General features: G+C 41.6%; 1 long non-coding RNA gene across 1 annotated transcript; it reads right to left on the bottom strand.

The window, feature by feature from the left end:
• Positions 1–1,962: 1,962 nt before the first annotated feature.
• LOC102473227 (uncharacterized) lies at positions 1,963–4,559 on the bottom strand. The gene is made up of 3 exons (XR_003548853.1): positions 4,434–4,559; positions 3,383–3,539; positions 1,963–2,142 (listed from the first exon to the last, which is right to left on the bottom strand). It is a non-coding gene; the product is annotated as an uncharacterized LOC102473227 (long non-coding RNA).
• Between the last annotated feature and the right edge of the window lie 8,247 nt (positions 4,560–12,806).

Genomic DNA, 12,806 nt, shown 5'->3' on the forward strand with positions numbered 1-12,806 from the left:
CATGGTGGACCTCAGTTTGAGCTCTGGACCCAGTGGCTTGAAACTCATGCTGGGCACACATGCGTGCATGCCCAAGATCCCAGGGAGAGAATGGAGGAGAAGGAACTGCGGCATGGCCATCCTGTCTGGGGGGTGGGGGGGTGATTTCTCACTTTCTCTCTCACTATATCTCTCTCTGTCTCTTTTGGGGAGTGCATGTGCCCTAATGCAAAAACCTCTTAGAAAAACAAAACCAACCAAACAAAAGGAACACAAAGAAAACCAACTAGCTTTTCTTCCCTGAGTGGCTGAGCATCTTGAGTAGGTCCACGTAAAGGCTATGTGTTTCCGTATTTTAACAGCTTCAGGGGTTTAGATTAGAATATCCAAGCCTCTTGCAATAGTAACCCAAATAAAAGGGTTGTGAGGTGAAGTTGATCACAGGAAGGTGTGGAGCACAGCTAAAGATTTTTGACTGGGGTTAGTACTAATATGCACCTGCAGGCATATTTTCAGTCAATTCAATTAACTCAAGTTTCCTTTCCGTGTGTAATCCCCATGTTCCCTGATGTGGATAGATAGTCGTCTCCATCCTCTCAAGATTCTAATGTGTTATTTTCCTAAATAAATGTTATACTTTGTTTGTCTGATTATTGAACTGAAAGGGACTGATTTGTTCCAGAAAGTATTTAAAACAACTATCTTTTGAGAAAATAATGGGGAGTTAACTTTTAGAGATGAAGCAATATAGCTCTTTGGTGAAAGCCTAAAATTTCCTAGTTGAGTAAAAATAGGCCCAGCATTTTTCCTAGAGACTTCAGTATTGCTAGGAGCAAATGGAAGGGTTCTTCTCACTGAATCCATTTAGAGTTAATTGTGGTCACTTAAAAAGAAATGTTTATTTTTAAATTTCTTAACTTTTAGTTTACATTTAATCACTGAACATTTTTACAGTGCGCAGCTTGGCTTTATCCCAGCATGAATGCAGTGCATATTAATTAAGTCAAAGACATTACCATGAACGTGATCATTAGCAGATAACTTTTCACTTTTGCGTCTATTAAACATGTTTAATTTTTCCCTGATCGTCTTCCTCCGACCATTACCCACCACCTCCTATACTGCATTGTCGTCCTTTTTATATTTCTTATGAACTTCAGAGTTGACAGTGAACTGAGAATTATTTCAGGGTGTATGGAGCTACTTGTGAACTGAATGGATTCTTTACGGTGTTGCCTGTGGTGTGCTATACTGACGGCACATCAGAACCGCTGGTGTACATGCCTAGAGATTCTGGTTTTGTAGGTCATGTTCCACCCTGGTGTTTAATGGATGTCTGGGATTGAGAAACTGCATTATTCTTAATTCCTGTCACTTATGGCCCTGGGAAGCAGTCAGAGAAAAAAAACTAGGTCACTGCTCTTTGACCTGCGTGTCATGTAAATCACCTGAGCATAGCGTCCCAACAGGGAGGGTCCTGGGGCTCTGGATTTCTGAGATAGTCCAGGTGATGCCCAGCTGCAGATCTCAGACCGCACTGAGTAGTTAAGGACAAGATCACGACTTGCACTTTGGAGAACACCGCAATACCACCACCAGAATTATGAAAATCCGGATGCCTACTGATGGACCTCTTTCTTCCACATTTTTCCCTCTCCTCTTTGCTTACAGAGATTATTACAACATGCTAAATAACTTGCCCTTCTTTCTTTGTATGATTAAATATGTATTACTGAGGCTGGAAACTCTGTAGTAGAGAAAGGATTTTGTGACCACGGTTCACCTCCTTAGTAGAGTTGTAGAAGTTAATGTTTTGACTGATTAAAAAAAAAAAAATCAGTCTTGTGAGGCAATATATACAGGAGCAGTGAGCAGTTGAAGGGGATGTGAAAGAGCACGTGTGTGAAGTGCCGGAGACAGTCTCAGCTCCACAGTCATGACCACCATTGCCTACTGGAAGACCCATCTGCCATACTCACCTGTTAGGAGAATAAATGCACACGAGGTGTGAGAAGCTGTTTACACAGTCGGTCATTGATCAGTAGTCCTCGTTATCACCACCAGTGTTGCTTCTGAGCTCATAAATGACATTGATGCTCATGTTTTTCTAGGATTCTGGTGAGGAAGCGTTCTCTTGGTTATGATACAGGCAAAAAAAATATTCTAGAGAGAAATCCCAAGAAAAGGCAAAATATTAAAGAGAGCAAATAGAAGAAAAATCCACAAAAGTTCTTTTTTTAAGAAAAAAATGCTCTTTTTGTTTAGTAAACACACATCCAAAACTATTTTTCTTGTTTAATGATAATACTCTGGTGTTTCATTAATCCTCCAAAGTCTAAGTGTACTGATGCCTATATTCCATTTTCAAATATAGCTTTATTCCCTTGTGGATTAAATGCTCTTGTTCACCAGTGAAAACCAACTGACAGATGGAACTTGGATGTGGTGGATTATAACTCTTCTTCATTGTCATCTGAACTGATTAAACTAATGCACCAGTGTACACTCTGTGATTCTGAGAGGAGAAAAAGACAATAAAAACAAAAACAAGAACAACTAAAAAGAAAAAAAAAACAAAAAACAAAAAAACCAAGAGCTTGTGTAAGGTTGAGTCTGTTTTTTAGTTTGTTTTCCTGAGTGATAACGAGGAGGGGATGCATTCTAGGAGGGCATCAAAAATGCCGGGTGCCTTAGGCACAGCCGGGATGTCTTGATGAAGACATTTGTGAAAGAACTGGGCTTGATTCTGAAGAGGGAAGGGGTCTGGGCAGCCCTAGTGTTGTGACTCACAAGGACACAGAGCAGGGAAGCGCTATCCTGTCGACTTTGCCCAGGGACACCCAGGGGGTTCTTCTTTCCCACCATCTTTTCTCTGCCCCACTGAAAAACTGAATTCTTCAGTTCTTTGTAGTATAATGTGGTATTTAGTCAATGTATACTTTTGTTTATAATTTCTACCTTTTACTTTGTTTATAATTGTGACTTTCCTTCCTCAGCTTGGTAGGAGGCTACGGCACAGTGGTCTGTGTGCTTCGGCCTTCACAGCTCAGTGGAGGCGTGTTCAGTTATATAAAGGAAGAAATGCCCATTTGTGTGTGACCCTCCCCCAAGATAAAAAACACCACCGGTCAAGATCAAGCAGAGTTGGGTTTATTAGACTTGCTGTCGTAGGGAAAACTCAGTCTGAGGGGCTGTACTAGCTGCTCAAATGGAGGAACATGAGGGGGGATGTTTAGGATGCAGAAAGATGGGGGGAGTGATTTGGGAACAAGTCTGCCAAGTGAGGATCTGGTTAGAGTTAGGCAGTTCTTGGCATAAAACTTTGAAGTAACTTTATATTTTTAAAGTTCACTTAATTCATTTCTCCCATGAGAGGGGGCAGGAGGGAGGGCGATGTACTCACTTGGGGTTCTCCTGCTGTGGTCTGTCCTTCGACTCAACCAGCCAGTCCACAGGCGCACACACCCGCTGTGCTCGGTGTGAACCCAGGATTTGCCTCTGTGCGTCCAGTTGTGTCCAGCTGTGTTGCCGCTGTGCCACCTCCTGGCCTTGGATACCTACTTTGATTAGGACGGCACAGGGCCATGAGGGTCTGGTGTGAGCAGTCTTGCTGATCCATAACCTATTGTACTTAGTTTTTGCCATAGGGCGGGCACCACCACACCCCAACCTATTGTACTTGGTTACAGTCTTATCTCTTAGAGATAAAAAGCAAATATTTCTGTTTGACCTGGGCCCAGTATTCATTAGCACTGAGACTAAAGAGTAGGATGGATCTAATCTCAAACTTTTTTTTTTTTTTGGAGAGGTTTTCGCTATACGGCACGTGCACTTGCCAGACAGACAGAGACAGAGAGGTAGAAAGCAAGAAATCACCCCCCCCAGGGGGGATGGCCACGCCGCAATCCCTTCTCTTCCATTCTCCTCTCAGGGTCTTGGGCACGCACGCACACGCGCCCAGTGTGTTTAAGCCACCGGGTCTGGGACTCGAACTGCGGTCAACTACGTGGGAATCCAGCGGCATAGCCATTACGCTAACTGCTGGTCCCATCTACTCTCAGACTTAATGATGGAAAAGTGAAATGCATCTTAACGCCTCGTCGTAGTGTCTTACGACTGCTGTAACGAATTAACACAATCTTAGTTCCTTAAAACAACCCAGAACACTTTGAGAATTTCGCAGGTAAGAAGTCTGATGTGGGTTTCTCTGGTCTAAATTCAGTCTTCTGTAGGGCTACAGTTTGTTCTGTAGGGATCTCTAGGAGAGAACCCATTTCTTTGGGGTTTTTGGCTTCTCAAGTGGACCAGTTTCCTTGGTTAGTAGTGACTCCCTCTCGCCATCTTTAAAGCCAGCAAATTTGTATCTCTCTAATCATCCTTTTGGAAGTTAGATCTCTGTCTCCCATGTGATCATATGGGCCACTGGGATAATATAAAAATACCCCTTTCATTACAAGGTCATATCTGCAGAGTCCTTCTTGCCATGCAGAGTAGCATGTATAGTTTCTATAGTTTCTGGAGATTAGGATAAAGACATCCATGTGTGTTGAGGAGGTGGCATTTAACCTGCCATGCAGGACATCGATTCAGAAGTGGGAAACACCCTGTCCTCCTGTAGCCCTGGGTTACCAGAGTGACATCACAGTACAGACGATTCTTTTGGATGGATTAGCTCATCTGCGTTTACTTAAGTTCCTACAAAGCAAGAATGGTAGAGCGTCTCTGCATAAGGATAGAGCTCAATGAGATCTATTTGATGATATTCATATAGTTTATTCTTTAAAAAAATCTATTTTTTAAGGAAACCACTCTTCTATTATTTATTGTATACTAGTTAGACACAAGAGGATATGAGAAACCTACTTTAGATGATTATGCAAATGTAACTAAATATCTGAATACCTATTTCTACTCTTTATCCTCTGTAATCTCATGTCTCCCTTGACACGATGCATTTTAAATTATCTTCTGCAAGAAATGACTTGTGTTTGGCTTTTTATATCACGCTGTCATATAGATCATTCTGAGTAACATTTGATATAAATCAGGAAGCCCCTTCTCTCAGGCACACTGCACATGGTGCTCACCAAGTTAAAGACATGGACAGTGTAGTCGCTGCATAATTGGGAAGTCCCCAACGACATGCATAAACCTGGAAAGGAAGAGCAGCTGTACTTCAGGGAGACGCTCCCCTTCTCCACCTCTCTTTACGTTCGGGCTCTTCAGCCACAGAAGACATTCTCGCGGCGCCACAAGCCCCCCATTCCTACTCCCCATTGTGATTTTGTGTAAGTCATGTTCTGAGGAAAGAGAAAAGCAGTTGCTTAGTAATGCTCAAAAGAGGCATTTTTTAAAATTATAGTTTTGGGAAGCAGCAGTTAGCGTAATGGCTATGTCGCTGGACTCCCACGTAGACGACCGTGGTTCGCATCCCGGACCTTAAAACACGCCGGGCGCGTGTGCGTGCGTGCCCAAGATCCCAAGAGGAGAATGGAGGAGAAGGGATTGTGGCGTGGCCATCCCCCCTGGGGGGTGATTTCTCGCTTTCTGTCTCTATGTCTCTCTCTGTCTGTCTGGCGAGCGCATGCGCCCTACAGTGAAAATCTCTCAAAAAAAAAAATTATAGTTTTGAATTAGATTAGAATAACCCTCTGAAAATCTTAAAATTGATTTGCATTTTAAACTTTTGTGTAACTTGAAAGGAAAAAAAAAATAGTGGAACACATATATATACCTGGTATGGGAATTTTATTTCTGTTGCTTCTTCTCTCTATCCCTCCCTTCTCCTCTTCCTCCTCCTTTCTCTCATCCACTTTTAGTTTTTACTTTTCTTTTCCTCTTCTCAGTCCTAAGTGTTTAAGTGATGTATCTTTTAAGTAAACCACTGAACAGCTCCGTCATGGAGCCAATGGGGTTTCTGTCCTAGGAACAGTCCTTTCAAAATGAAAGAAAATTGCATGTACAAGAATACTTGTCAGATAATTCTTTACATAATAAAAAAAATGGAAATTACCTAAATGCCCATTGAATAGAGTCAAGTTAAATAATCTATGAAAATTATGTAATGCTAATGAATATATGCTGACATGGAGAGGTGCAAAACAGTAAAATTCAATCTGAGGTATTTTACAGGCACTCTGCTTAATGACGAATTTCTCCTCCTATTGACTAGACTAGGTTGTTAAGCAGATTGGTCACTAAGGGAAGAGCTTAAAATGCATGTCCTGTGGTGTGTTTTGTGCCATTTGGCACATATTTTTCAGTCCATATCATGCAACATCACACTAGAATAATGTAATTTCCTCCATACAAAAGCACACGTTGGATCAGCTCCAGAAAGCAACATGACACCCCACAACATGGTAATACCAATCCAGCATAATTACTTTTATTTATTCTGAATATTAATGTGGATGCACGATAAAGTACACATTTAGGGCCAGTAGGTGGAAGGGTGGTTGAGGAGATGGACTTCCCAGGTGGCAGGCTGCAGTTTGAGTCCCAGACTTGGTGGCTTGCTTTCTTACTTTCCCTCTTGCTCTTTCTCTCTTTCTGGTGAACATTAAAAAAAAAAGAAAAAAGAAAAAAGAATGATGACAAATAAAAGAAAATAATTCTTTTTAAAAATTACAAATTGATAAATGGAGTGTATTGTATGATTGTGAATACTAACCAGCTTCAGGAATGAGACAAAAACTGAAGCAAGGGATCCCCTGCAGGACAGTTGGTCTTGAAGTCTGAGCGGGGCTAAGCAAGCAGCCGTGCAGGGAGGAGTGCTGGGCAGCGTTTCCGGAGCTGAGAACTAGTTGCAGAAGCGTGAGGGTACAGAGTTTTGCACTCATGGTTGGCCCTTTTCTGTAGAGATACTTTATTTATTATATTTTGAATAATTTATTGTTGAAGCGGGGAGATTAATGTCTCTGTATTGACTGACATGCATGGCATTCCCTTTTGAAAAAGCAATGTAATATACTGTAAAGTTATATGTAATCCAATGCAATATAAAGAAGATTATGATGACAATAAAAATAAAAATAAAGAAAAAAAAGAATTAACTCCCCCCCAAAATAATAATTTATTTAATTATATTTATCATTTTATTGTTTTTTTAATGTGCTATAAGGGACATGCGTTCACCAGGGAGAGATGGAGGCAGAGAGAGAGACAGACAGACAGACAGACACAGACAGGCACACGGAGGGAGGGAGGAAAGGAGGGAGGGAAAGTAAGAAAGCAAGCTGCCAGGTTCAGGACTCAAACTGTGATTCACCATGTGGGAGTCCAGTGCCTTAACCACCATGCCACCTTCTGGCCCTATATTTTATTTTAAATAATAGTAAACAAACTTGTCTCTGTATTTAGGCTGGAAAGGAGAATGTGGAAAGATATGTTTAAAAACGTGGGAGGTGCTTCTCTCTTGCTCTCTCAGCTGTGTGCATGAACTCGATCACAAATAAATATAATTAAGTTAACAAAAATTAGGAGGACTTGTGAGTTTACGGTATGTAAAATGGCTTTGGTAAAGCTGTTTAAAGCAAACAGGAAGGCATACACTACGATATAACACTACGAAGTTAATGTAAACCAAGTCCAGCTTCTATGTCAGGCAAACCCGCATGACGTCGAGTAGTAAGGACATGAGAGAGTGTCCATGTAGATATGGAGAGGCTTCACTTCTCTTATTGTAAGACATCTTGCCATTATGATTGTCAGGTCACACTAATGACGAGAAAACCATAAGGGATAATATTTAGATCACGGGTGATGTGAATTGGATTTCATACTCTTTTTATCCCCCAGAACTTAGCAGAATGCCTGACTCTCGTCACCTAATACATTTGTTGTGTAAATAGAGGATGGAGTAATGGGAATACTTCAGTGTCCCTCAGCTTTTCTTGGCAAATATTTATTTATTTTCTTTTAAAGTATTTTAGATAGTTATGTTTTAAAAATAAGATAAAAAAGGGCCATTCCTCTTCTTCATTGAAGTACTGGGAAATTACATGGATTATGTGTATTGAATGCTTTGGGACCCTCAGATCAGAGGGGATACTTTTATCCAGAGCAATGGTATTTTCCATTGTTATCATCTTGAAGAACAAGGGCTGTTTCTATTTGTTAATATTCTGCTAATATAAAACACAATAATGTGAATATCTGGAGTGAATAATGTTATTTGATTACAAAAACGAGGAAGCGATAAATAATGTTTTTTCTGAAGATGTGGTTATCAGAAATAGAATACTTAATCAAAGGAGGTATTTACAGATCTGATAGTGTAAAAGAACTATTTGAGCAGCCTTTCAAACATCATATTTTAAAAAGAGCTATGTGGGAGATGGGGGCAAAAGTCATCATTATAATTATTCTGATGGGGGGCAGAAGTCATCGTTATAATTATCCTGAAGTTTGTTTGCATTCCTGTTTTGTGGTTAAAGAAGGTTTTCTCTGAAGAGTTTATTTTTAGATTTAGCACTAGAAAATAAATCATTTGAAATATTGCAGAGGTCATGACTAATCAACATACAATCACCCCACATTGCTCAAAACTCGCATTTCCTCTTTTAGTGCCAGCTCACTTCTATCCAGTGAGAGTAGACAATGGCTAATGCTATATTTTCATAAAAGAGTACCTTTTATTTGGCAAAAAAGCTGCAAGCAGTTTCTCTGCCTCTGACGTTACTTTCTCCCAATGTCAGCAAGTCCCAGTGTTCCTTTCTGTCTCAACCCCAAGTGTGTAGTGTGGCTGTGGGATTCCAACTTGGTTCTTAGACACAGCAAACAGCCAGGGCCCTGAAACTTCTGCTGATAATTTAAATTCTAGGTTGGTGACTTTAGCCCCATGGGAACAGGAAGGAATAGCAGCGGAGGATGAGTCTTGCAAATAGGAACTTACTATTAGTATTAATAAATCCATGCATGGATTTATCTTCCGATTGTCTTATTGAATATGTAAGGAATCAGTTTTTTTTTTTTTTTTTGAGATGTTTTTGCTATAGGGCGCGTGTGCTTGCCAGACAGAGAGAGACAGAAAGCGAGAAATCATCCCCCAGAGGGGATGGCCACGCCTTAATCACTTCTCCTCCATTCTCCTCTCAGGATCTTGGGCATGCACGCACACGCACCCGGTGTGAGTTTTAAGCCACCAGGTCCGGGACACGAACTGCGGTCGACTACATGGAAATGCAGCGACATAGTCATTACGCTAACTGCTGGTCCCAGTCAGTTTGGTTATTTGATGAAAATTTAACAGCAGTTTGTCTCATCTCTGCAAAATGCCTCCTGTATATTGTTTTGCTGCTGACTTTGGCGCATTTTAAAGAAATAGGCATGCTCTAAATTTTATTCCTAATTTTTCGTAAGCAGGAATCATATTCAATAAATATTAGGTCTTTAGAATAGGTCTTTACATACAAATTAGTTCATCTCACCCTTGTAAGTGTGAGTTTGCCTGACTTCCTAGAAGTGAACAGACACAAAATAGATTTCTAGAAGTAAAACCGTGGACTCCAACTGCCAGAAAGAACCGCCGGCATGCCCTAGCTTTGAGGTGGAGATCCAGGCGGTACCACTTCTTCTCCTTTTAAAGGCATACAAAAATAGGAGTCTACCAGTGGTGGTTAGGACTAAGAGGTCCTCTGCTGTCATCCTGCTGTTCCCATGCCACATTTCCCACGAGAGAGAGCTTGGAGTGTGTTCTGGTCCCAACTCCCAGTGAAGAGTTCACTTGTCAACTTTCAAGCCACGTATTTTTGACTATCTTTAGAAACTTGTTTATAAGCCAATTTCTACATCTGGGCATCGGAAATTTACATACATACATATGGTCAAAAGTTAGCATGCTGAAAAGCTGTGTCTTTTTAAGAGATAAGAAAAAATGAGAATTGGAATAGAGATTCTTTTAATTACAGAGTAAGAGATTTTCAGTGATCTTAATTCAATACAACAATTTATGTTTTCATTGTGAAAACCGGCTGTAGATCACTGTTGATTGCCTTCACACTGGGCTCCTCTTTCCAGCCACTATCTTCAATTATGAGGATGCAACACTCCCTTTTCCTGAAATCCATCAGCAGGGAATATGCATATGACACAATGGAGCTACAGGGCCTCTGAGCATACTAAGTTTGGGGATGCCAACCAATGGTTCTATCATCATAAAAACAGCTCTATGTGGAAAACTGTTTTTTTCTGCCTTTGCATGAAATCAATAAAGATGTGATCCTCATTAGGAACAATAGCAGCCCTATCTAGACCCTGAAAAGCCAAGTCTGGCGGTGGCCAAGTGGACAGATGAAAGTGCTGGGTGTCTAATGATGTCGTTGGGTAGCTGCACCTTCTTTGGAAGCACTTAGCTCCAGCATTTGTGTGTCTCAGGCAATACAAATCCTCAGAGTTTAGTGTCTTCAGAGTTGAAGGTACTGTTGGTTGAGACTCTGTATTTTATAGTAAAAACCATGCTGGTAGACTGGGAAAATTAATTTTTAAGTCGCAGTGCATTTTGATTAGACGTGTGGCCTGTCGTGCAGGTGCACTCACATACCTGCCCTACTGACGTATATTCAGCCAGCATCTGCAGTCAGAAGAGACACTCTACCACTGCAGCCTGAGTACCAGCACAGAGAAGGCCAAGTCCCGGGAAGCAGTCAGCCCCGCCAGGATGTGACCCGAGTTCTTATTCCTTAAAAGTAATAGAAATAACCACCGAGATCATGCAATTTTATGAATGCCAGCCCAGACTAACTATACTGCTCTTATAAAAGAAGGTAAAATGTGACTAGCAGATGGCATAATAGTTATGGGGCTGGATTTGCACATAGTCAACCATGGTTCAAGTCCCAGGCCCAGCAGCTTAAAACGCACACCAAGTGCATGTGCATGCAAGCCCAAGATCCTGAGAGGAGAATGGAGGCAAAGGGCCACACCCCCAGGGGTGACTTCTCATGTTCTGTGTCTGTCTCTCTAGTAAGCACATGCTCCCTATTACAAAACTCTCTCTTTTAAAAAAAAAAAGGAGGGGTGATTTTTTTTTTTTTGAGAGATTTTCACTGTAGGGCGCGTGCACTCGCCAGACAGACAGAGAGAGACATAGAGACAGAAAGCAAGAAATCACCCCCCAGGGGGGATGGTCACGCCGCAATCCCTTCTCCTCTATTCTCCTCTCGGGATCTTGGGCACGCACGCACACGCGCCCGGCGTGAGTTTTAAGTCACCAGGTCTGGGACACGAACCATGGTCGACTACATGGGAATCCAGCGACATAGCCATTACGCTAACTCCTGGTTCCCAAGGAGGGGTGATTTTGAAAGGGAGCAGACAGCCTGACAGCCTGGTAGTTAAGGGAGCCAGACTCCATGTCATCAACCATCAATGGAATCCTGCCTTGCATGACTTGACAGACATGCTCAGTGTCTATGCGTGTGTACCCCAAATCCTAATGGGATGGAGAATTAGAAGAGAAAGAATTAAGGGATTACAACATAATCACCTAATTGGGTGGTGCTTTCTCCTACTTTCTGTCTCTTGGGTGAACACAGGTGCCATTTGGAAATTAAAAAAAAGAAAAAAGAACAGAGTTCACTTAACCATGACAAATATTGGTTAAACGAAATTGTAGAGGGTCCAGTAGATGATGTGGTGGTTACATCGCTAGACTCCCACATGACTGAGGGCAGTTCGAGTTCCGGACCTGGTGACTTGAAAATCATGCCAGGTGCATGTGTGTGTGTGCCCAAGATCTCAGGAAGAAAATGCAGAAGTGATTGTGGCAGGGCCCATGCTCCCCTCTGGGGTGATTTCTCACATCCCTCTCACTGTCTCTGTCTCTCCCTCTCTCTGGCAAGTGCACATGCTCTATGGCAAAAATCTAAAAAGAAGTTGGAGAGATGGGAGGGAGACAGTGGGAGAGAAGTATTTGACAGATGAGTGAGATTGCTCTAGGATGAAAAGAACACCTCAATTCTTCTTGCATATCTTCTATTTAAACCTTCCTAACTTCACCCGTTCAAAAAAGGAAATGCCCAAGGGGAGGGACATTGTGTTCTAATCTGATTCTCTCTTAACCTAAACTGGGAGGTGGTACAACAGACACCACAGGAGAACTCAGAGACGTCTTACTAAATTGCTGTACAGGCTAAGGTCACCAGAGTTCATATTCCAGAACAAATTAAAGAAAACACATTTAACATTTATGGACCTTCTGGAATTCTGCCTTGGCTGAAGATACTCAGCAGAGACCCTGCGCACCCCTCGGAAACCTTCAAAAGAAGCAGTGAATTCAGCCCTACACTGCTTACCACTTACTTTCAATTCCTGGGTTGTGCTCTTAGTGGAATGTGAAGAATATTGATCTTAATTTTGCCTCATAAATAATGAATTTAACCTAGAAAGCTTTTGCTCACATGCATACCCATGTACTCACTGATCAGTATTTGTTGATTGCTTTTCTTCTCCATTACTTTATTCCCGGGGAGGGAGCGGTCATTGAAAGGACTTAGACTTCTCAGGATTTGAACGTGACCTGTGACGAGTTTGGTCTGTTTATGCTACGTTGGGTGACTTGAAGAAAATGCCATCTCTATGTGATTTGTCTGTCTTTATCCCCTAACCACCCAAGTCAGAATTTCAAACTTACGCAAAATCTATTTCCTCACAAGACGCAAGGAGATTGATTGTCTTGGGATATTCACCAACCTGATGACCAGCTCAACTACCTGGAGATGGCTTTGCATCTATGTATAATAAATATACAATATATGTGAGATCCACGTGGGAAGATACATATATCCCTTTCTTCTTCCTTCCCTTCCTCCCTTCCTTCTTTCCCT

This window comes from Tupaia chinensis, unplaced genomic scaffold, assembly GCF_000334495.1.
Source record: "Tupaia chinensis unplaced genomic scaffold, TupChi_1.0 Scaffold000144_1, whole genome shotgun sequence".
NCBI lineage: Eukaryota > Metazoa > Chordata > Mammalia > Scandentia > Tupaiidae > Tupaia > Tupaia belangeri.